The sequence below is a fragment of the Marmota marmota genome, unplaced genomic scaffold (genome assembly GCF_001458135.2).
Source record: "Marmota marmota marmota unplaced genomic scaffold, marMar, whole genome shotgun sequence".
Taxonomy (NCBI): domain Eukaryota; kingdom Metazoa; phylum Chordata; class Mammalia; order Rodentia; family Sciuridae; genus Marmota; species Marmota marmota.
In genome coordinates, this window is record NW_025999977.1 from 38,319,274 (window position 1) to 38,342,232 (window position 22,959).

At 45.4% G+C, this 22,959-nt stretch overlaps 1 protein-coding gene across 1 annotated transcript in view; it reads left to right on the top strand.

Moving 5' to 3' along the window:
- The window catches only part of Alk (ALK receptor tyrosine kinase), a 647,823-nt gene that overhangs the window by 509,893 nt on the left and 114,971 nt on the right, over positions 1–22,959 (top strand). The gene's annotated exons all lie outside the window — the stretch shown is intronic.

Below are 22,959 nucleotides of genomic sequence, written 5' to 3' on the forward strand. Positions count from 1 at the left end.
GACCATCTGGCTTGGTACCCTGTGCCAAGGCAGCCTTGGAGAGATGGAGACACTGACTCAATAGAATGGGGGCATAATCTTATAGCTCCTGCTTCCACCCTGCCCAACCTGGCACCCACCATGTTGCCTCTGAGAAAAGGGAGCAACTCTTTCATCTCCCAAGTTTCCCCTTAGTTTCCTCAGCCCACCCAAGTTGATAGGCAAGGCTTCGAGGCGACATCACACACCTGTACAGCAGCAAAACCCTTACAGTAGAGGTTCTCAAGATGCGCGCAGTCCCACGACCAGCACCATCAGAGTCTGCATAATTAGAAATGCAAATTTTCAGGCTCTACCCTAGACCTACTGATTCAGAAATTCTGGGTGTTTTAAGAATCTGGACTTTGATACATGCTGAAATTTGAGAGCCCTTTCATAGGTTAAATCTCAGTTTCAGGTGCAAAGGTGATCCTGGGATTAAAGGAGAAGGTTAGCCCTGGAGCAGCTCATTTACTGAGCTATCATTAGTCCCAGGCTGGAGCCTGAAAGGCAGTAGAGGTTAAAGTCCCCACCTGATACCTCCCTATCCTTCCACTTCATTGCCCAGTTAACCCCTGCATCTTAGAAGTGGATGAGATCAAACCATAATTCAATTTTCTTATAATGAAAAAATAAAATAAAATGAGGCAGACTTCCCAAGATCTCTGCTTGAAGGTCTGAAGTTTGGACTAAATCTCCTCTCCACCCTCCAAGTTAGGAACTAAATTCAACTGCAAGATGACCCCAGTAGCTCAGAGCATCAGCCCCGTCACTTCCTCCCCACCCACACACCCCCAATCCAAATGGTTGCCTTTAATGGCCCTGTTCAGTATTTCCCCAAAATGTTCATGAAAATTCTCACCTCTCGTTACTAAGCCAGGGGTCTGTTTTTGACAGTTAGTTCCAGGTTATAATAACGGCAGTGCGGTTAGGAGCAAGCAGACACACTTTCTGTTGAGTCTAGAATCCCCCAGCATGGTGACATAGCTGATTTGAGCACCTCAATAACAGAGACCATGCCGAGTCTCATTTTTTGTGCAGTTCTATATGGCACATGATGGTGCTCTGTCATTTTAAATTGGGAGAAATCTTACCTAGGTTGGTACCAAGCTGCGACCCTGTGGCTGGCAAGCAGAAGCCCTGGGAGGGTTGGAGAATACAGAGGTCAGTGCCTGCAAGGATGCAGAGTGATTCATGACTTAGGTGAGAGTCAATCAGATCCAGATGAGAGCTGGAGACTGACTGGGGACACATAGAAACTGACCCAGGCAAAAAGATTGGTTGGGACAGAGTCAGTGCAGGTGGACAGAATGGTCAGTCAGAACCCTGCAGTCTGGAAGGGGCCTGGGGGGGAAGGGTGTCACTACACTGGTTTACCCTGCTGAGACTTTGTGGGCTCCCTGCAGTCCACGGGCTTCATCCCAGGAACCCATGGGCCTTGAGGTGGGAGTTCCCAGGATTCATTGAGCTGTGGAGAGTCCCTAGCTTCTCTCTGTGTCTCTGATGAGAGATATGGGGAGAATTGTTTTCAGGCAGTATGATATGTATGTGTGTGTGTGTGCGCATGTGTGTGCGCCCGCGTGCGCACTTGCACCAGTAACTATGGGTTGGGCTTTGGCCATGATGGAGAACACATTGCCATCCACACCCTCTTCCTCATTTGCAGGCACTTCTCTTCCCATCAGAAGGCAGAAGGCAACATTATACTTAGGAAAATAGCCAGACACAAACATTGTTGATTTCTGCTCATGTGAAGTATCTAGAATTTTACCACAGTTTAATTTTTTTAATATTAAAGTGGGGGGGGTGGTACCAGCTATTTAAGAATTATGTGACCTGGTCAGTGCCTTCTCTACTAGTATGGTGGCCCACCTAGAAAACAAGATTTAAGCAAAGGGAGGGAACCAGGTTTCAGAGGAGTGATCAAGCAGCAACAGAGACCCATCTTTAGAATGTTCTAAAACGAGCACTGGACTGGCAGCCAGGAGACAGCAGTTCTAGTCCCTCTCACCCTTTTGCACCTATCTGACCTTGAACCTTTGCCCTGGTCTGTAAAATGGCAGTGCCACAGGGTTGCTGTCGGGATTAAACAGAATCTTTTGTGCTGTTGAACTTCAATAAATGGAGAGTGCTGTGCAAATGAAGATCTTTATGATTCTGAGTCACTGCTCAAGGAGGACAAGTGAGGTCAGGGAAGCAGATGGAGACCATCAGGGCAAGAAATTACTAGGGAGATTGTCCCATCGATTGAAACAAAGACCAGGAAGTATGTTGCAGAGCCAATAGCCAGCTCTTGGGGACTGCCTGGCCAGGTCAGCTGCCTCTGCTCCATTCATCCCCTCCCAGTTCAGACACTCTGACAGATGGAAGCAGGAATTGCTTCCTAGTTCAGCCAGTGAAATGGATGCTCTGAATAGTTTACAGTTTACCCCTGAGCCTGTAAATTCAAACTCCTCTGCATTGTGTTTTGCCTGGAACACATTAAATCTGGCAGAACACGGGACATAAAACATATCAGTGTTTAGTTGATTTGTTAATTTAGCTGTCAATGGAAATCAGATGTTGAGATTCACTGTGGTGTGAAGTAGCAATTTGTGCCTTTGTCAGAAGTACCAGCCCACACTGTGATTTAGAAACCTTGTCCCAGCACCAGGGTGTTTGGGAATGCAGTGGCCCTGAGAGCTGCTGACAAGGTGGTGGTCCATCCAAGGATAAGATCCCTTCCCCACCACCATCCTCACTGTACCAACCTTGACTCTGAAGGATGCTCTCAGGCATGGGTCAGGGTGTAAATGAGATATGAATTCCTGAAAATAAAGCATAGGCTCCATTCAAACTACACCCTCCTGTATCATTTTTTCACTCCAAAGATGGGTCCAATCCTCACTCTGCTTATCTCCTGGATGGATTGTAAAAAACTAATAAAAATAGTGCATGTGAAAAAGAGAGTTTGTGAAGAGTTTTGTAAATAGAAATACAGGATCAAACTGGTGTCCTTAGAATGTGAATGTCTAAGAAGGGAGGCAAGAGAAAAATTGACTGGCTCCAGCTTCTTTAGAAACATCCTTTTTTCTGATTATAAAAGTTAAATATACCCATTATAGAGCCCATCAATTCCAGACAGTATAAAAAAAGAAAATTCAAAATATTCATCATCCTCCAGCTCAGAGGTAACTTTGGTTAACAATTTGATAAATTCCTTCTAGTTTATTTTTTCTGCATCTGTAAGTGAGTTTTGCCATGGTTTTCCAACAGCCTTACACAGAGGTGGGTTGTTTTTGTTTTGTTTTGGTTTTACTTTTGCTCTTTTGGTTTTGTGGACTCCCATTCATTGATCCTTCCATTTTTTTCTCATGTTAGTAAAAGCTCCTCAAAAGCTTCTCTTTGTAACAGGTGCACTGGCTCGGAGGACCATTCCCTTGTCATTGGACTTCTTAGATTTATGTTCTCAATTTCATGATCTTATCATCTACGATGATTATCTTTGGTACTAAATATCTATCTGACTCTCAATTTCCTCAAGAAAGCTTTCTTCCCACGGAACTTTGGTGTCTACCAGTTTGAATAAGCTTGTAAGGTTTTTCAAACACATTGCCAAACTCTTCTGGGAAAGTTCTTTTGGTTTACATTCTCACCGGCAGTACAGATGGTCCCCAACTTTGAATGGCTCAATTTACAGTTCCTTTGACTTTACAATGGTGCAAAAGTGAGACATGTTCAGTGGAACTCAGACTTCAAATGTTGAATGTTGTTCTTTTCCCAGGGTAGCGATATGTGGAATGATATTCTCTTGTGATGCTAGGCAGAGGCAGTGAGCCATAGTTCCCAGCCAGCCACATGACCACCAGGAGAAATGACAGATTCTCTGTAGTATGCTGTTGTGAGCTGTGATGTTGGGTAGGTTAGGTTCATTAAGTGCATTGTCAATTTACAACATTCTCAATTTACAGTGGGTTTATCAGGGTGTCACCCCATTGTAAGTCAAGGAGCATCTTTATTTAAAAATCCCTCACTACATCCTTGCTAGTACTGACTTTTAAATCTTTGTAAATTTGGTGCAGGCTGATTTTTAAAAGTCAATTTATCAGTTCTTCAGATATAGTATTCTAAGGAATGGCTGAACGAACATGCTATTGTATTGACTATACAGATTCAGGTGAAGATGTTTTCAACTATAGCTTTATAAGGACCTATAAAACAATCTCTTTTGGAGCTCAATATTAGAAAGAACATTCATTTTCCCATGAACATTTGAACTTCAAAATTGATCCTGTTTCTCTTTTCCTTTGGCTGCTAGGAAGAACAGAAATATAGTTTAGGCAAATTTTAGTTATTATGTAGAAATTTTATGACATAGTTGTGCTAAAATATTGCCCTTATGTCACCCTGGTTAATTTATTCATATTTAGTATCTTTACATTATACGTAGCGGCATGTCACCTCAAATACTTCCTTAAACAATGCAGAAATCACTAAGTATTTTTTTCTGTTATTTTCAAAGACTTAAGTTTCTCTATTCTCATTGACGAAAAGTAGCTTTGCCATCAGTAAAGTATATGATTCAAAAGAAAACTACTCATGGAACTGACAGTGTGGTGCCCACATCCCCTGTCTGTCCTTGGCTGTCTGCCTAGTGGCCCTCATCTCCGTTTCCTTTCTGGGATAGCTCATAGTGAAACTCACAGGACTCCAGCCTCCCACTCTGTACTGATCTAGTTCACACAGCAAACCTACCCCTTCCCTTCTTCCCACCGACTTCCCACCCTCCATTAGCAGGAGGCCTTGGAGCTCTGACAAGGAGCAGGATGCTTAGCCCAAAGATGTCCTGGGCCCAGGCCTCCCCTAGGGAATCTGCTTGGCAGAGTCTACTTTTGATAGAAGACATCGCAGGCCAGTAGATCTGGCCCTGTCAATGAGTTGGATGATTCCAGGTCATTGACATTGACATCGGCTGAGCTGGTCCATGGTTCAAAGTCTGCAATAAGCAAGGATCCTGCTTCTGCCAGCACATTGGCAATGCTCGAAGGAGATCCAGAAATGCCTCTCCTGCTGCTGCTGCTCATTCAGGGGTCAGAATGCAGAGCTGCCTGCCCCCACGTGGTCTGAGCCAGCAACCTCCCCAACCTGGCACCTGCCCACTCCCCTCTGCTGAGCCAAGCATGTCAACAGACAGCCATGACGGGGGAGCCAGAACAGAGGCCACCGTCTCTGAAGCCAGGGCCTACAATCATTCAGCGAGAAGCAGGTGTGTTCCCAGGGGAGAAGGGGAGCTCTGCCCAGAAGAGCTGCACTGACAAGCCCGGCCAGTGTTGGCCTGGCCTAAGTCTGGGTGTGAAGGGAGCTGCCTGCCTGTTCTCCTATTGGTCAGATGGAGTCCTGGCTAGGGGAACAGTAAGGAAAACATGGACCTGCCTCTCTCGGGCTACTTCTTTAACTCTACTTAATCCTTACAATTACCCTGCAAAAAATAAAAAATATATATATTCTCTCCCTTTGTCACAAGAGGAAACTGAGGCACAGAGATTGGACACATTCAAGTCCCACAATTAGTAAGTGGCTGATCTGGCTGGAACTCAGCCTGCTGACTCCTCCTTTACTCCCCCTTCCCTCTACCCACTGGGCCCTGAGCAGGGGCAGGAGGGGGTGCTGTGACTGGGAAGCCTGTGACTATCAGGAGAAACCTGCATGTCATCTCTTTCATACCATTTGCCACAGGAGAGAGCAAGGCCAAAGCAGTGATGTGGTTGTTGGCCCTACCTAGACCCGAGAAAGCCTCTCCAGGAAGGCTTGTTCCTCAACTGTGGACATGCACAGGGGATGTGGGGAGAGGGGTGTCTCCTTTCCACAGACCTGGGAGTTTACTCAGACCTCTTCCTTGGGGAGAGGCAGGCTTTGCACTGAAGCCAGATAGACCCTTGGCACAGAGGAGGGGAAGAAAAAGGAATTCCTCCATTTTCAGGCCAGTCTTGGCTTCGCAGCCTAAGAATCCCTGGCAATGGAAACCCACAACATAATCCCTGGCAATGAGTGCCAGAAAGGGAGGGCCCATGGGACTGGGCTACCAGGCCCATGAGTTCGGGCCCTGTGGGGCCTTTCATCTGCCCTTAAAGACCTAAGGCTGGGGGGCTGGGGATATATTGGTAGAGTGCTTGCCTCGCATGCACAAGGCCCTGGGTTCAATCCCCAGCACTGCAATCAATCAACCAATCAATCAATCAATAAATATAAAATAAAGTAAAATTTTTAATAAAAAAATCTTCTTAAAAAAAAAAAAAAAAGACCTAAGGCTGATGCAGAGCTGGTGGAAGGCAGTGGGAAGGAGCAGCAGGAATCTACTCATGGTGGAGGAGCCATGTTCATGGGGACCAAAGCCAGTTGGGTGGGGTGGCAAGACTGTCCTTCTGAACCTTGCCCTTCTGTAGCCAGTGGGCACATGTGCACTCAGGACCCCTGTGCCATCCCTCTCAGAACCCTGCCTTCCCAGAATGCTCCAGCCACCACCAAATCCTCCAGGCACTCCCAAGCTTCCCATCACAACCCCACCACCTGAGCCTCCCTGCCACCACAGCAGAGGCCCTGTGAGGTCCGGAGGCCTTGCAAGAAGAAAGAGTGGAGCAGTCCAGCTCGCTGCCCTTGGTGAATTACCCCGCAGGGGGTGGCCTGTGCCTTTCACCTGCCTTTGCTTTGAAAGAAGAGCTGCACTGACAAGCCCGGCCAGTGCACTGCCCAGCACTGCCCAGCTGCCTGCGCCTGGTATCATCTGGTCCTTCTCCCATCGCCTCTTAGTCCCATCCTTAACTGTGACTTTGAAACACCTCTCACCAGCTTCTTCTTCTTCACGCTATAGCCCTGCCCTGCCCCAGGCCTACCTGGACCCCCCCCCCCTGGCCCCCTGACCACCAGCATCTGTCTCCTCCCCTTCCCAGCCTCTAAGACACCGTCCTCGTCATATCTCTGGCTCTGGTCCTGTCCCTTCTGAAATTATTTTAGATGTTCTTTGTCCCCCGTGGGTTACAATCCACAGCCCCCCCCCTTGTTTATTTCTGACCTTCTACAATGGCCTTTTCCATCCTGGTGGGTCTAGCATATTAAGAGCATGGGCTTCTGAGTCAGACAGACATAAAATCCTCGCTCTACCAATGTTCTATCACCTTGGGGACAATTTCACAAATCCTTGCATTCCGGTGTCCTTCTCAATAAAATAACAATGACTTCATATCTAACAGAATGCATATGAAGCCTGAAGTCCGCATTCTTTGGGATGTCTTTCAGGTCTTTTCGGGAATTGGTTCTCGCTTGGTTTCTCAGCGTGAGTCCCTCCCTCACCCCTTCTGGCTCATACTGTGGTCACACAGATGGCTCCCTGTCCCCCCATACCCTCAACTTCCTTGTTTTTTCTCCTTGTTTGATGAACTTCTGTCCATTCTTTGAGTACAACTCAGGGTCACCTCTTTTCTAGAGGCTTCCTCCGCCCCTCCTTGTGTGCTCACCATTCATACATCCCAGTTATGCATTCTCGGTAACAAATACTCCAGAACACAGTGATTTAAAGGACCCACCATTTTCTTGCATCTCATGATTTCTTGGGACAATAATTTAAGTAGCATTTGACAAGGTAAGTTTTTTGCCCTTCGTGGCTTTAGCAGAGGTCCCATGGCAGCATTCTGATGGCAGATCTGGTTCTGAGATCCAAGGTGGTTTTGCTTTGTGTCTGCTGCCTTGACAGGAAGGCTGGGCTCAAGCTGGGACTGTCACTACAATGCCTGCATTTGACCTCTCCAGCATGGTACCCTTGGGGATGTCAAACTTACACAGATACTCCAGGCTCAAAGGAAAATGTATCCATACAGAAGGTGGGAATGGTATAGCCTTATATGAGCTGAACTTAAAATTTACCTGGTGCCTTCCATCCTATTCTATGAGTCCAAGCAGTAAGGAGCCTGCCCAAAGTCAAGGAGAGAAGGCAGAGATCCCTAGCCCTCAATAATCCTTCCAAGAGGATTTTAAAAGAATATTCAAATTAGTTTAAAACATGCACACACACACACACACACACACATACACACACCTATTTTAGCACATATCATAATTATGATTTACCCATATGTCTGTCCAAGCATATGGGATGTCTTCAAGTTTATAAAGCATGCTTTTTTTCCCATTTACCATTTACTGAATAGCTAATATGTGCCAAGCACTTAGACTAGGCTTCAGTTTTTCTAAATCTAGAAATGACCTTGTGAGATAGTGAGACCGATGCTAAAGCTCACAACAATTGAGCACCTTGTTCAAGACCGAGCAGCAGCACCCAGGTTCAGAATTGGTCCATCTATCTCCCAAACCCATCTCCTTTCTTTAGCCTCTAGTACATCCTCAATAAGTTAAAAAGACCAGGGAAAATCAAGACTATGCAACTTAAAAGCTTTATATCATGTCCATTTAAAATGGAGTATCCTTGAACTACCAGGGATTCTACAAAAAAAAAAAAAAAGGTGCTCTCCTCTCTGGACCCTTTCTAATGTGTCTGTGCCCTGAAACTCAGTGGCTCTGCCTAAGACCTGCAGGCATGAATGGTTCCCATAGACCGATCTCATCAAGTCTTATCTGTTTCCACACCTATTTTCTCTAAATAAAATTGTAGGCTCTGTCCAGTAGCACTATACTCTTATACTGATGGCAGATCTGGTTCTGAGATCCAAGGTGATTTTGCTTTGGGTCTGGTGCCTTGACAGGAAGGCTGGCTCAAGCTGGGACTGCAGGCACCTGGCAGAACCCTCCCCCTGGCCCAGGTGTTTGGGAAATAGCCATAAAAGTAGAAATGCAGCCCTGTGTGCCTAGGGACCTACTGGGCTAAAAACCTCCCTCTGCACAATGTTCCCCATACTTAATAGCAAGATTAGAGGCCCAGAGGGTTCTAGCTGAGCTGGGAGTCTCCTCAGAGGCTTTCCAGAACATAATCCACAGTTATCACCAATACCAGACACCCCTCTGCACACACAAACCTTCTTTACTGTCCCCTGTTGGCTGAGACCTTGACCAAAGTGAGTGGAAAAAAACTCCTTAGAACTCACATGATCCAACCCAACATTTCACAAATAAGCTGATGAAGACAGGAGAGAGGCAAATGCCTGGTCTAGGGTCTCATGACAGCATAGGGGTAGAGCTGAGGCCTCCTCACTGCCAGGCCTCCGTGTTCCAGCTGGCTCACTGGCTCACACACCCACACCTTCCACTGAAAGTCAAAGAGGGGAGACTTAAGAAGAAAAATGAAAGGAAGAGACTGAACTTCTTGCAGGGCCACAGCAGCAGGTTTTCTTCTCAGTAGGACACCCTGATTTCCTCTTGTCCTGTGATCTTCACTATGTGTTAAGGTTTAGATGTGAGGTGTCCCCCCAAAGCTCATCTGTGAGACAATGAGAGAAGATCTAGAGGAGAAATGATCAGGTCATTATAGCCTTAATCCAATCAGTGGATTAATCCGTGATGGGGTTAACTAGAAACTGAGTCTGGGTAGGGTATGGCCAGAGGAGGTAGGTCACTGGGGTTTGCTTTTGTAATCTGGCCAGTGGAGTCTCTCTCTGCTTCCTGATCATCATGTGAGCTCCTTTCCTCTGCCACACTCTTCTGCGTGATGTTCACTTTTACCTTGAGCCCCGAGGAATGGAGCTGGCTGTCTCTGGACTGAGACCTCTGAAACCGTGAGCCCCCAAATAAGCTTTTCCTCCTCTTCAATTGTTCTGGGACTTTTAATCACAACAGAAAAAAAAGCTGACTAAAACATTATGGCTTATTTTTAAGACCAGTATAATCAGTCATTTTTTTTAATTTTGGAAAACACATATTAAATTTATCATATTAATCATTCCTGAGTATATAATTTGGTAGTGTTCAGTATATTCAACATTGTTTAAACAGCCAATTTCTACAACTCTTTTATCTTCTCAAACCAAAACGAACCCATTAAACAACAATTCCCATCCAAACCCTCCCCCAGCCCCTGCAACCACCACGCTGCTCTCTGTCTCTATGAACTTGACTGCTCTGGATACCTCAGATAAATAGATAAAATCATGCACTTGTCTTTTTGTGACTTGCTTATTTTACTTAGCATAATATCTTCAAGGTTCAACCATGCTATACATGTATAAGAATTTCCTTCCTTTTTAAGGCTGAACAATATTCAATTGTATGTATATGTCACATTTTGGTTGTTCATTCATGCATAGATGGATGTTTTGATTGCTTCCATCTTTCGGCTATTGTGAATAATGTCACCATGAACATGGATATACAAACAGCTGTTCAAGACTTTGCCTTCAGTTCTTTTGGATATATGCTCAGAAGTAGAAATGTCAGATCATATTCTCTTTTTATTTTTTTTATTGCGAGATCACCATTTCGTTTCCCATAGCAGCTGTACCAATTTATATTCCAACCCAATAAGGCAAAAGGGCTCCAATTTCTCCACATCTTCACCAACACTTATTACTTTTCATCCTAAATCAGTGATCTTCTTGCATATTTCAGTTATGTCCCTTCAAGGAATTGAGTGAAAGATAATACAAAAAAAAAAATGGCTGACATTAGGTACTCACTGACTATTCTTCATTATTATTACTGTTATTTTTATGTACTTTTATCCTTGCCTATCATCCCTGCTTTTCTTCTTTAGTGGATTTCTCCCTTTTTTTTAAATTTCTGAGGTCAGACCCTGATGTAAGAGTCTTAGAACTAAAACAAGAACACAACCAGGTCTTGACTCCTCACCAAAGCAAGCTACCTTCAACTTTTCCTGGGAGACTCCACCCCCTTTTCAGATTTCTTTGCCTATACTGTGCCTATCAAACTGAATACCACAAAACTTCACATTTCCTCCACGGAAACACTGCTCCCTCTTGACCCAGGCTTGAAGGATGGGCTCTACCTTACACACTGCTGGACTGGGACTTGATCACAACCTCCCTCTTGGTTTTATGCCTGAACGGGAAGCTGGTGTTGACTATCTCCCCACCTCTTATGACCTTCTGTGAAGGAGCCATCACTTTCTCTTCTGTGTGACACAGCCCTATACAAGAGCCCATCCCATCTATCACACAGATGAGTGTACAAATGTTGGAGACGGTGTCACTGTGCAAGATCTTTACAGAAGGTCATGATTGCTGCAATGAGCCTCTTGCATGATTCACTTTTTATAGGGACAAATCCCAGCTTCATATGCATGTAGCCAGCCATGGGAGTTAGGGCTACATGGAAATCCTCTTCAGTGAATGCCTGTCCTCTGAAATGCCAACTCTAAATTGTGAGTGAAGCATAAATCCTGTCTGAATCCATTACCCTAAAGTATTTATCAAAGAGCATTGTTCATGTATTCTTGCAACAAACTTATTACTGAGAACCCCCCCACCCCGAGTGCCAGGCATTGAGGCTCAGCAGTGAAAACACTTGCTCAGCTCTCCATCCCCTGCGTGCTAGTCGAGGAGAAAGATCCCAGCAAAACTAATAAGGAAAGCAAAGAACTCATATAACTAGCAAGAAGAAACAACATGGCAAGGAAGGGAGGTATGTGGGTCTGCACTTACAGGTGGGGACAGAACAGAGATTTTTTGATAAAGTCACAGGGAAAGTGTCACTGAGAAGGGAATATTTCAGTAAAGACAAGGAGGTGAGGGTGTGAGCTTCTTATTGGTTTAGTGAATACTGTATGAATGTGGATGGATAATATTACAAATAAGATCTTAATCACTTTCTAGCAGCAGGTAGTTTACAAAGTAATTTTCTGTAATTATCTCCTTTGACCCCCATGATCTCTGACGGCAATAAGATTTTGCCTTGTCCCTGGGGACAAACTATTAGCTCTAGTATTCAGATCCTATTTTAATCCCCTGTGCCTGGACTTTGTCTTAGTACTTACTTGGTACACCATTCCTCTACATTCTTACCAGCCCTTTGAGAAATTAGAATCCTACTCCAGAATCCCGGACAGCCTCACCCCATAGTCTCATTCTCTTTGGGTCCCTGAAATGGCCAGTTTGCTAGCCTAGGCCTGTCTTTAGCCTGGGGGACTCACTCTCTCTGGCAACTCCTCTGGTTCAAAATACACAGCCCTCCCTCTTGTTTATTCCTGGGGCTTCTAAAATGGTCTTTCTCACCCTAATGGTTCTAAACTATTGATTATGAGCATGAGCTTCTGAATCAGACAGACATAAAAATTCTGCCCTGCCAATACTCTTATCACCTTGGGAATGACTCTTCAAATCTTTGAATCCCAGTTTCCTTCTCAGAAAAAGGAGATAATAACAACTACTTTCTATAGTTTCTGTAAGAGCTAAATAAAATAATGTACATAAATCCTAGTGCAGGACCTCATAAGCCCTCAGTAAATGGTGCAGGTGTCATTGTTATTACCATGGTTAATATCTACATCAGCACCCACTGGCTGTCATGTCTCTTCAGCAAGAGCCAGCCCGTCCGCCATGGCTATCATAGGTGGAGCCAATGGAGGCAGCCTCCTTTCTACCTTGAAGGGAGCTCAGTTACCTGTTCCCTTAATTGGAGGTACCTAGAGGCCACATCCCATGATCCGGGTGGCCCTGTCTTATTCCTCCAGCGGAACGATCCCCACTGGCCTTGGCTCTCGCGTGCCAAGCAGGCTTCTCCACTGCGCCACCTCCAGCTTGGTTTCCGCAGCAGTCTGAGTTGTAGCTGTAATTGTTTGTGATTAGTATTAATTCTCCAAGGCACAACTGGAATTGCTCATTGTTTACTGAACAAACAAGAGAAGAAAATGACATGTTTTATGGGGAGCTGTGGCACAGAGTGGTTAAATATCACCATTTTTCAGGGAGATGAATGGTAAAATGTACACAAGGGTCATTTATAATATTAAAAATAAAATTATTGGTGTGTCTTTTCAGCAAAAGCAATGAAGATAAATGTTGAAGAGGGAAACCTTAGGGAAAAGACCAGGCAACTAAATAAAGAGACTTTTGAGGCTACAAAGGAATAAGAAAATTTTTAATTTCTTCAGAGAGTTCAGCCATGAAAATGAAACTCACTCTGCCTCCCTGTGATGGCCTACAGGAATCGGTGTGTTCTAGTGAACGTATATGGAGACCGACTCAGTCCAAGGAAATGGAATTTTGAAACAAGCCCTCGGGGGCTCTTTCATGTCCGCCCGCAGCCCTGATTCTGCCCCCTCACCTCTAGGCCATCAGCCACTCCCATCAGGGTCCCCCCAAAATGTCCACTCACGTCCACTCCCTTCCCTTCAACTCCAGGTCACCAGCCTCACCCAAGCCACCTACATGACTTGCTTGATTACAGTTACAATAGCAGCCGGTCAGCTGGTTTCCCCACTTGGACTGCCCTCTCCAGGACATTCTCCCTGAATTACTCAGAATAATCTATTTAAAGACTCATCAAATTCAAATATCTTCAGTCTCCTGTTTAAACTCCTTAAATAAAACCCATGTAGTTCACCAATAATTCTTAGCTGGCTGGACCTCTGCCCACCCCTGCAGTCGCCCCTCCTGACCCCCTGGGACTCCCCTGAACCATCCTGGCCTTTGCTCTGCTTCTAGGACACAACATGCTTTCCCACCCCCAGCTCCTCCCCAGCCTTTCACACGGCAGGTTTTTTCCATGTCCTGTCTGTGGAGATGACTCATGTGACCACCCCATTGAAGGGTCACTCATGTTTTTCCCCCTTCACCCCTCTCACTCCAGTGCCAGGCATATGTCAGAAGTTCTGAAAAAAAAAAAAAAAGCTGTTCAATAAACCAAAGATTGAATTATGTTGAGGGGAAGGGAGAAGGTGGGTAGAATTTCTTTGGTGCAACCCAAAGGAATCAGAAATCCCTAGTGGAAGGCAAGGAAACTCCACCTCGTGACATCCTTCTACTTGGACTCGGTGATCTCTTTTGTCCTCCTCTGACATATGTGACACACTTGCCATGTGCCAGAAACTCTCCAGGAAATCAAGTAAGGCGACCCATGCCTCAGGGATGTAGTGGAGAAGTTAGCAACACAGACATCAATGACCAAGAGAGTGAGGTGAGCGCCCAGGGGAAAGGTACATAGCTATTTCCAGAACACCCCACGGGGAGACACCTGGCTTCCTTCAGGGAGAAGAGCGGGCAAGTGGGAAAGGTGTGTCTAAGGTAGAGGAATTGTTCAGATGGGATGACGAGATGGCCAGACCAGGCTACAAAGGGTGTGAGAGGCTGCCAGTCATGGTGTTTAGTTAAAGATCAAAGGGACATGACCTAGCAAAGCAGGCCACCCAACTTGGATTGAATGCTGTGGAAACCAGCAGAGGTTTATGTGTAGGACTAGACCCCGACAGAGCTGGGTTCAGAAACCTAGTTCTGATGGTGAAGTGACTCCAGAAACAAATAATGCTGAAATTTCATCTTGCATATGTTATTTTTCACAGCTATTATTTGTTCTGGAAAAGATTTTGGTTTCTGTTTCCATTATTGTTTTGCTGACAGGATCTGGCCCTGTGGAGCCTCAGCTCCACTCTATGATGTGAGAGATGTCCAAAGCTTCTTTCTATTCCCAAGATTCAGCCTGTCCAGCCCCTTGCTGACCCCTTCCCACCCATCCTTTATGTTAATTCTCCTGAAGTCCTTGGAATAGTCTCCAAAATTCAGAATAAGAATCCACATACTATTTTGTATATACATGACTTCATAGGTTCCTCACCAGAATCCTGTAAGTTAGATGGCATTCCTGGTTTAGACAAAGGAAAACTTTAAATTGGGTCAAACTGAGTTCACCCCTCCAACAAGTAGAAGAAGGAGAGTGGAGCCCAGGGTTATTTTCTCTACCCCTTAGGGATCTCGTCAACACAAACTGAACAGAGTGGACCTTGGGCCTGCTGGAGCCATCTCAGAAATGCAATCTGGGTGTGAAAAGAACAGAACACTGGGCCTTGGAGGAACTCAGCATAGTGAAAGCACAGGTCAGCGGGGGGTGGTGGAAGGCCTGGGATTCCTCTAAGAGAAGAGGAACTAAAGATGCATTTCTCCAACACTGGAGGTTCTCAGATTTGGGTGTATTTAGTTATCACCTAGAGAATATGTGGAACATGCTGGTTCAGGGCCACCTTCCCAGACATGCTGCTTCTGTTGGTCTGCAGTGGGGCCCACAAAGAAATGGGACCCCCAAGCTCCTGCATGTTCCTGAGTTGGGGTCTGAGGGCATACCATCAGTGCAATAGCCTCAGCCCATGCTAAATGTGGATGAATGGCTTTAGAGGGTCAGGAAATTAAGGCCCAGAGGGAAAAAGACTGGCTCACAGTCCCAGAGAGCTAGTGGAAAGGCTGGGCCTGGACCAGCTCTCCCACATCCCAGAAAAGTGCTTTCTTCCCTAGCCTGATGGTGACCATCCACAGCCAGGCCTTTTCCTGGCTGATTGACATTTTGAGTCGAAACCCAAGATGCCAGTTCTTTAATGAGTTTGTACACAGTATAATTTATGAGGCCCAAAGCCCTCTGCAGAACTGGTCTCTGCCAGGCTTAATTTACACAGTTTGTAGGCCTTCCAACACCCCCATTAACGTCAGCAAGAGAGCCGCAACTGTTAGCCTGTACACACAATTTGACTACATCCTTGTCGTGTCACCATCCATTTCATGGCTCTGGACTTGTTTATCCTTGAGCACCTGATTCTCCTAGTCCCAGAAAATATTAAGTTTCCATCTGGCAGGCAGAAGCCCAGCCCAGCCCCACAGCTCCAACTCCATCCCCAGGCCTGACTCTGCATCTTCTGAGTGTAAGACTCCTCCACTCAAGTCTCCTCTTCACTATAATTTAAGAGCAAGACCCCCTTCTTACAGAAGCAGCTTCAGTAACCCCCCACTCTTAATGAGTGTCATCAGTTAAGCAAGTGCAGGCAGGTGGGAGATGGCCAGAAAACTGAGACAAATGTGCCTTTTTTTAAATGCCACATAAATCACCTTAATTAAAAAATAATTAAGTGCCCTAAAATTTGACATTCGTTTAAAAAAGAAATTTGAGTTAGGAGCGTTCTGTAGATTTTGTAGCATCATATCTCCAAGACATGGTCAAGGGAGGGGTGTATGTGTGGGTGTCTATTTTGAATGCACAGTTTGGGAAAAGGAGTCATTCCCAGAAAATGACCCCAATAAGTCACCCATGGTGTAGAACAGCAATTCATGAACCTGACCTGGGTTATACGTGTCACTGATGCAAATCTGCACTAATTTCTACTGCATTCACAGAGAAGATAAATGGGCAAACAAATGTGCCATGCAGTTTTGGGAGAGGTGTTCCAGGTTGCAAATGACAGATGACTGAGACAGGAAATGCCACTGTGAGGCAAGTTTGCTGGGTGAGTAGCTTAGTAAAGATGCATAAGGAGGCAGAAGGCTTCATGGGAGTGTCACCAACTACAGTCAGCATTAATCAAGCTGGCACTAACTACATCAAATCCACCTCATAAACAAATAGCCACAAATAACTGTTGACCAGAACCCTAGAATCAAGACATCAGAGACGGAATGGTCTTGGAGATAGGAGTTGAGGTCAGCACTCTCACTGGATCAGTGGTAGTGGTAGGTAGAGGTGAAGGATCTGCCCAAGATACTCTGCTGCTCAGCTGCAGATTTCTCCAGCCCTCCAAGGAAGTGGTACTTAACCATGCATGCCTGAAAAGTGCCATGGGAGCGTTTAAAAACACCAGTGTCAAGGGCTCTCCTCCAGAGATACCCATGCCAATGGTCCAGGTAAAAGGTGAACATCAACAGTGTTTCTCACTTCCCAGGAGACTCTCACAGGTGTCAGGTCACTGATCCTGGAAGACTAATCTGAATTGTAAGAAGGATCCCACCCTGGGATCATCTGACCATATTCTGGGACCTCACTGTGCTTTAATAGCTGAGAGACCTCAGGTAAAGCACCCAGTAAGTGACTGGTTACGTATCATGGTGTCTTACTGTTAGAAGCAATGTAGATTGCTTAGGTTCTTGAATCTTTCTTTAGTCTTCTGATTAATCAAGTGGGAATAGTAACTGTTCTGCTGGGTTTTTATGTGGTTCAAACAAGGAAGAATTAGGAAAACACATTGTTGTAACCAAGAAAGTGGATTAATCCACTGATAGGGATTACCTGGGTGGTAACCACAGGCAGGTAAGGTATGGCTGGAGGAGACAGATCACTGGGGCCTACCTTTGGGTTTTATATTTTGTCCCTGGTGTCCCTCTGCCTCCTGTTGCCATGTCCTGAGCTGTTTTCCTCCTCCACACCCTTTCATCATGATGTTCTGCCTCATCTCAGACCCAGAGCAATGGAGCCAGCCATCAGCTGACTGAGATCTCTGAAACTGTAAGACAAAATAAATTTTTCCTCCTCTAAAATTGCTCACAGGGGCAAAAAAGCTGACTAAAACATAAGGAGTGAATGTTCACATCCAAGCCCCTGGAGGGGGCACTCGGAAGTGGGATACAACCACCCAGGACCCCAGGGTACCCTGCTCTACAGTCCAGAACAATCGTTTCACAACCACAGAGAGGATGGTGCTTAGGAAGCTCAGGCCCTTGATTAAAACCATTCGCCAACGGTGCTTTCCTCCTTAGAATTTATGGCCCCATAACAAAAAGAACTTGAGGAGACAGAGTGTTTGTTTTTGTTGCGCCCCATTAGTTCTGAGTTTGGGCTGGCACTAGAGATCAGAGTACCCAGCGTCCATCTAATTGAATATCTCATAAGCATAAAGCTCCCTGGGTGTGCAGGAGATTGCCAGGAGCCTGGAATTCTCCAGCTGGGGAAGGAGATGGAGAGTTGGTGGAAGCAGGGCTCAAAGAGACAGTTTCTCTAGGCTACTGCTGTGCCTTAGCCCAGGAAGAAGAATAACATCCAGGGCCCCCAGAGGGTGAAAGAATAACTCCTGGGCCCCCTCTTTGCAGAGGCTTGTGGGTGAAGGGCAGGGATACTGACTTCCTGCTCTTCTGCACAGCCCCCTCATCCACACTCCTGAGGACACCCACCTCTTGGATAACCTCCACAGACACAGCACAAAGGACAAGGAACAAAGCTCAAAAATCTGTGGGCTTCCACCAATCCCTCAGCAAGCCAGTGTGACCACTACAGGCCTTTATCAATTCCAAACATCAAGCTCAATTCCTAAATATCAAGATAGGGAGACCTATATACCAGGCACTGGTTATGGACCCTAAAGATAAAACTTGACACCTCTCTTGGAGTCACTTGTGGTTTGGTGAGGAAGGCAAGCATACAAACAGCTAGTAATAATACTAGGCCAACTGCCCACCATGTTAAATGCAAGAAGCAACGTGATACAGATATCCAAGGACTGTCCATGGAGAGGGACAATGGGAGAACACAGGTAAGCAGGTAAGGTAGGAAGATCCACACCTCCATTGCCGAGAGGTGAGGAGCTGTGGGAAGGCACCCCTGGAGGTGGGCAACCCCAAAACAGCCATTGGTGACTGTATAATCCCTCAGGGAACAAACTATCTAGAAATCAGTAAAGGGAAGGTGGGTAAGGGCAGGGAGGAATAGGAAAAGAGGAATCAACAAGGAAAATCTGGAGAGGTTCAGATTACATAAAAATTGTAAATACCCTTATCTAAAGTGCAGTATAAGCAGAATGAAAATACACATGAACTACAAACAAATAAAAGCTATGTCACACATATTAGATATACTTTTACCTCCTTATTAATGATCTCCCGCCACTCAATATGAAATATAAAGGGACTGGGGGGGTCTCCGTGGGAGAGCATTTGCCTACCATGAATGAGGCCCTGGATTCTACCCCCAAGTACTGCAAACAAGAAGGAGGAGGAGGATGGGAAGGAGGAGGAAGAGCTGAAGGAGAAGAGGCTAATAAATAAATCAGCACAAACAGTGGTTTTCCTAAAAACCAAAGTTAGGGAAATAAATGAAAATGCTGGTAATGTGAAAAGAAAATTAACCTCACTATCAAAGAAATTCAAAAATAAAACAGCAGGAAGATACCTTCAGTTAAAAATAAAAATTATGGTAACACTCGAGGCTGGCCAGGATGAAGCAGAAAGGACGTGCCCATGTGAACACAGCTGGTGAAGAGTGTAAATTGGATTAACTTCTAGAAAGCAATTTGGCAATATGTATCAAGAGCCTTTAAAATGTTTATACCTTTTGATTCAGTAATTCCACCTCTGGGAACCTATCCTATGAAAATAATCTGAAATGTAGGCAAAGGTTTATGCTCAAAGATATTCTTCAAAGTGGTAGTATAAACAGACTAGCAGCCCAATCATTAAATAATGCTTAAATAATGATGGCGCATATCACACTGGATTGTAGCCATCAAAAGGAATTCATAGAGGGAATTTTTAAGCCCTTGGAAAAGCCTGTGATATAACCTTAATTATCTCAAGGCCTTATATACATATGACATGACTGTATACACTTTTAAACCATAGGCAGGAAAAAAATAAATTAAAAATAAATCAAGGTTATGGGCTTGGGTTGTGGCTCAGTGGTGGAGCACTCGCCTCGCATGTTTGAGACCCTGGGTTCGATCCTCAGCACCACATAAAAATAAATAAATAAAATGGGGGTATTGTGTCCAACTACAACTGAAAAGTGGATATTGTAAAAAAAAAAAGATAAATCAAGGTTAAAAATGGTGGTCTGTGAGTGGCTGGATTCTGGCGGATATTTTTGTTTCTTTTTACTCCATTTCCAAACTTTAGACAATGGGTTTATGTTTTTAGAATGAAGGAAAAGGAAGTGTAAGACCTATTCAGGGAATGACAAGGTGTGGGAAACGCTCATATGTTTGTGAAGCTGTACAGTGGGAAGCCCGGTGTGAATGAAACACGACCCATTGGTTGAGGGAGACTTTACAGGTTTTTAAATTTGCTTAATCTAAAGCTGCGATGGACTTTGATTGACCAGGCTCTCAGCTGCTTTAGTCTGTGATTTCAGCTAAATTTGAGTTAGATGGTGTATTAATTTCCTATTGCCATTTTCTGAAGTAGGCCTGGGAGTGAGAGTAATAAAGACCTACCTGTGTTTAATTATCACAAAAGTGGCGAAAATGCTTTGGAAATGAAATCACCAAGCAAATGTGAAGCAGAACTTTTCTTATTACCCTAAACAATGTAGTCTGTTTTTCATTTCTATAATGAAATAATGAAGGCAGACTTCTTTATAGAGGCAGGAGGTTTATTTAGGTCACAGTTTATTTAGTTCACAACTGGAAGTCCAAACTGCATGGCACAGACTCTGGCAAGGGCTCCCCACGGCTACATCAGGTCATGGCAGGAGCACACTGTATCTGTGTCTATCTGCTCTCATTTCCTTTTTTCAAAAAGCAAGCAGGATTGAAACATGGGAGCTCTACCCCAATGACCTAATCTAACCAGTTTCCAAAGGCCCTGTTTCTAAATCTTAGTGGGTTAAATTTCCACCCTCTTAATAACATTAACATATGTCTCCCGCATGAGCTGCGGGGAAGGGGACAAACCTAGCAATATCTTTGCCCTGAAAGAGGGGCAGAGAGGATATGCAATGTCATTGAGCTTCCCCATTTCTTCCTACAAAGTCGAAATAATAAAGTCTCCCTGTCCTGGTCCTTACAAGACTTAGTGTCAGCAGGTATTGTGTCTGTTGTGCCTTTGATTCCTGGGACATACCCCACAGCACACCAGCACAGCCCCATAGGCAGCACCTGGGGAAAGTTCAGCCCCTCTGCTCCATCAGAGGAGGCTGAGCTTCCCCTAAACAAGATTACCAGGGAAGCGTTCTACCTGCCAGCTTCCAGTAGGACCCAACTGAAATGTGGAACATTGACCCACAAAATTAAAGCTGTAATTTGACATCTTGGCTTTTTGAATGAGCAGAAGTCTCATACCTTCCCTTGGTATTTTCATCCTGCATGTTATCTGAGGGTATTCGGGATAGAAAGAAAGTGAGTTTTCATTATGCATAACCCTGAACTTAGCATTCTAAACTATTTCATGTCTTAGGTTGTCTCAAGGCACAGGGACACATAGGTGGCATTTTTCCTTCCCTGTAAGGAAGAGAAGCATAGATGTAGCAATATCAGAGAACTATAAAGACTAGTCACAAAACCACACTAAAGAACTAAGAAGTTGATCTAAAGCTGCAATGGACTTCAGTTGACCAGGACCTCAGCTGCCTTAGTCTGTGATTTCAGCTGGAGTTGGGTTTGGATGGTGTATTAATTTCCTATTGCTGTTGTAAAGAACTACCACAAACTTAATGGCTTAACGCAACACACATTTATTCTCTTACAGTTCGGGAGGTCAAAAGTCTGGACCCAGTTTCACTGGGCTAAAGGCTCACTGTAGGATGGGCGGGGCTGGTTCTTCTGGGGACACTAAGGAGGATCCAAGTCCTTGCCTCTCCCCACTTCTCTAGGCCTCCTGCCCCATGTGACTCATGGCCCCTTACTCCCATTACTCCAACTTCCTGCTTCCAACGGGACATCCTCTCCCTTTTACTTTCACTCTCTTGCCTCTCTCTGATGAGGACCCTGTGTCCCCACTGGGCCCACCCAGATAATCCAGGAGAATCTCTCCACCTAACAAGCCTTACCCACATTGGCAGAGTTCCTTTTACCATAACGTTCATATTCATCTTAGGTTCTGGGGATTCCGATGCAGCTGTTTGGGCCTATTAGCCGGCTGACTCCAGAGAGATGCCTTCTACTCAGGCCCAGCTAGAGCTGGTGAAGGGCCAGAGGCTTGGTCAGCTTGATGAAAAATACGGAAACTTGTCCATGAATTCCAGAGCCAGGCTGAATGGAGCCAAGGCCAAACAAGTGTAGGGAAGAATGTGTGAAGGTTGTCGCAGGTGGAACCTGTGGGCTGGACCTGGATGGCTAGCACATTCTAGGGTGCACCATCCCATGACCATCACACAACCCTGCAGCTCAGGTGATTGTTGAGGCGCCAGCTAACATGGCAATGGAGCTAGAAAACGAGGCAGAAGGTTAGGCAGCCTTCTTAGAGGATCAGCTAAGGTGGGGGCTCTACCTACTCATCTCTAGGGAAGGCAGAGGCTTCTGGACCCCATGCCAACAAAGAGCTGGGTAGCAGGAGACACCAGCAAGGCCTTTGCCTGGTGCTGCTCAGGCAAAGCCATCGACTCAGTCAACAGACAGCTCCTCTCTATAGGCTGGATCTATGGGGCCTGCATCGACTCACGTGGTCAGAGGCTAATTAATTATCCTAATGCATCATGCTTAGCATAGAAGCTAATAACTGCTAATAAGTTCATTATAACTCACCTCCTCTCCTTTCCCTCATGGATAATATGATTTATCTAAGAACTTCAGAATTAGAATAAATCTTAGCGATATAGTCCAAATACCACCTTTTGGAGGAAAGACAGAAGCCAGATAGACAAGGGACTTGGTCAGCCTCACACAGACATTCATGGAAGAGCCAGTCCAGGTGGAGGGTCCGACTCTCACAAGGGTGTTCTTTGCGTTTCACAACAGAAGGTGGTGTATGTCTCTAGAATTCACTCAGAAAGTCACACTGGGGTCAAGGACAGGGAAGAGATACATGGCATCAGCTGGTGCCCTGAATTTGACCCTGAGGATAGAGCTGACTGTGCAGATGAGATGCCACCTGGAGGCTGACCACCTGGCACACGACACAAAAGCCATGTGTCTGCGGACCCCAGAGTGTTTGGGGAAACTGGACCAAACATCAACCACCAGCTACTCACCGTTGCTGGGCTGGGAGATCCCCAGCAAGCTTGGGCATGTGTGAGGGGCTTTGACTTCCTCTCAGCCTGCTGGTCTTGACCTTGGGTATGGCCAGGTTGAGGTGCAGGTGACACAGTCTCCCTTGGGCTGTGAAAGGCAGGGCAGGGTCAGGCCCTCCTCCAGCCTTCTCTCAAGCAGCCAGTGCCTGCAGCCACCGAAACTGA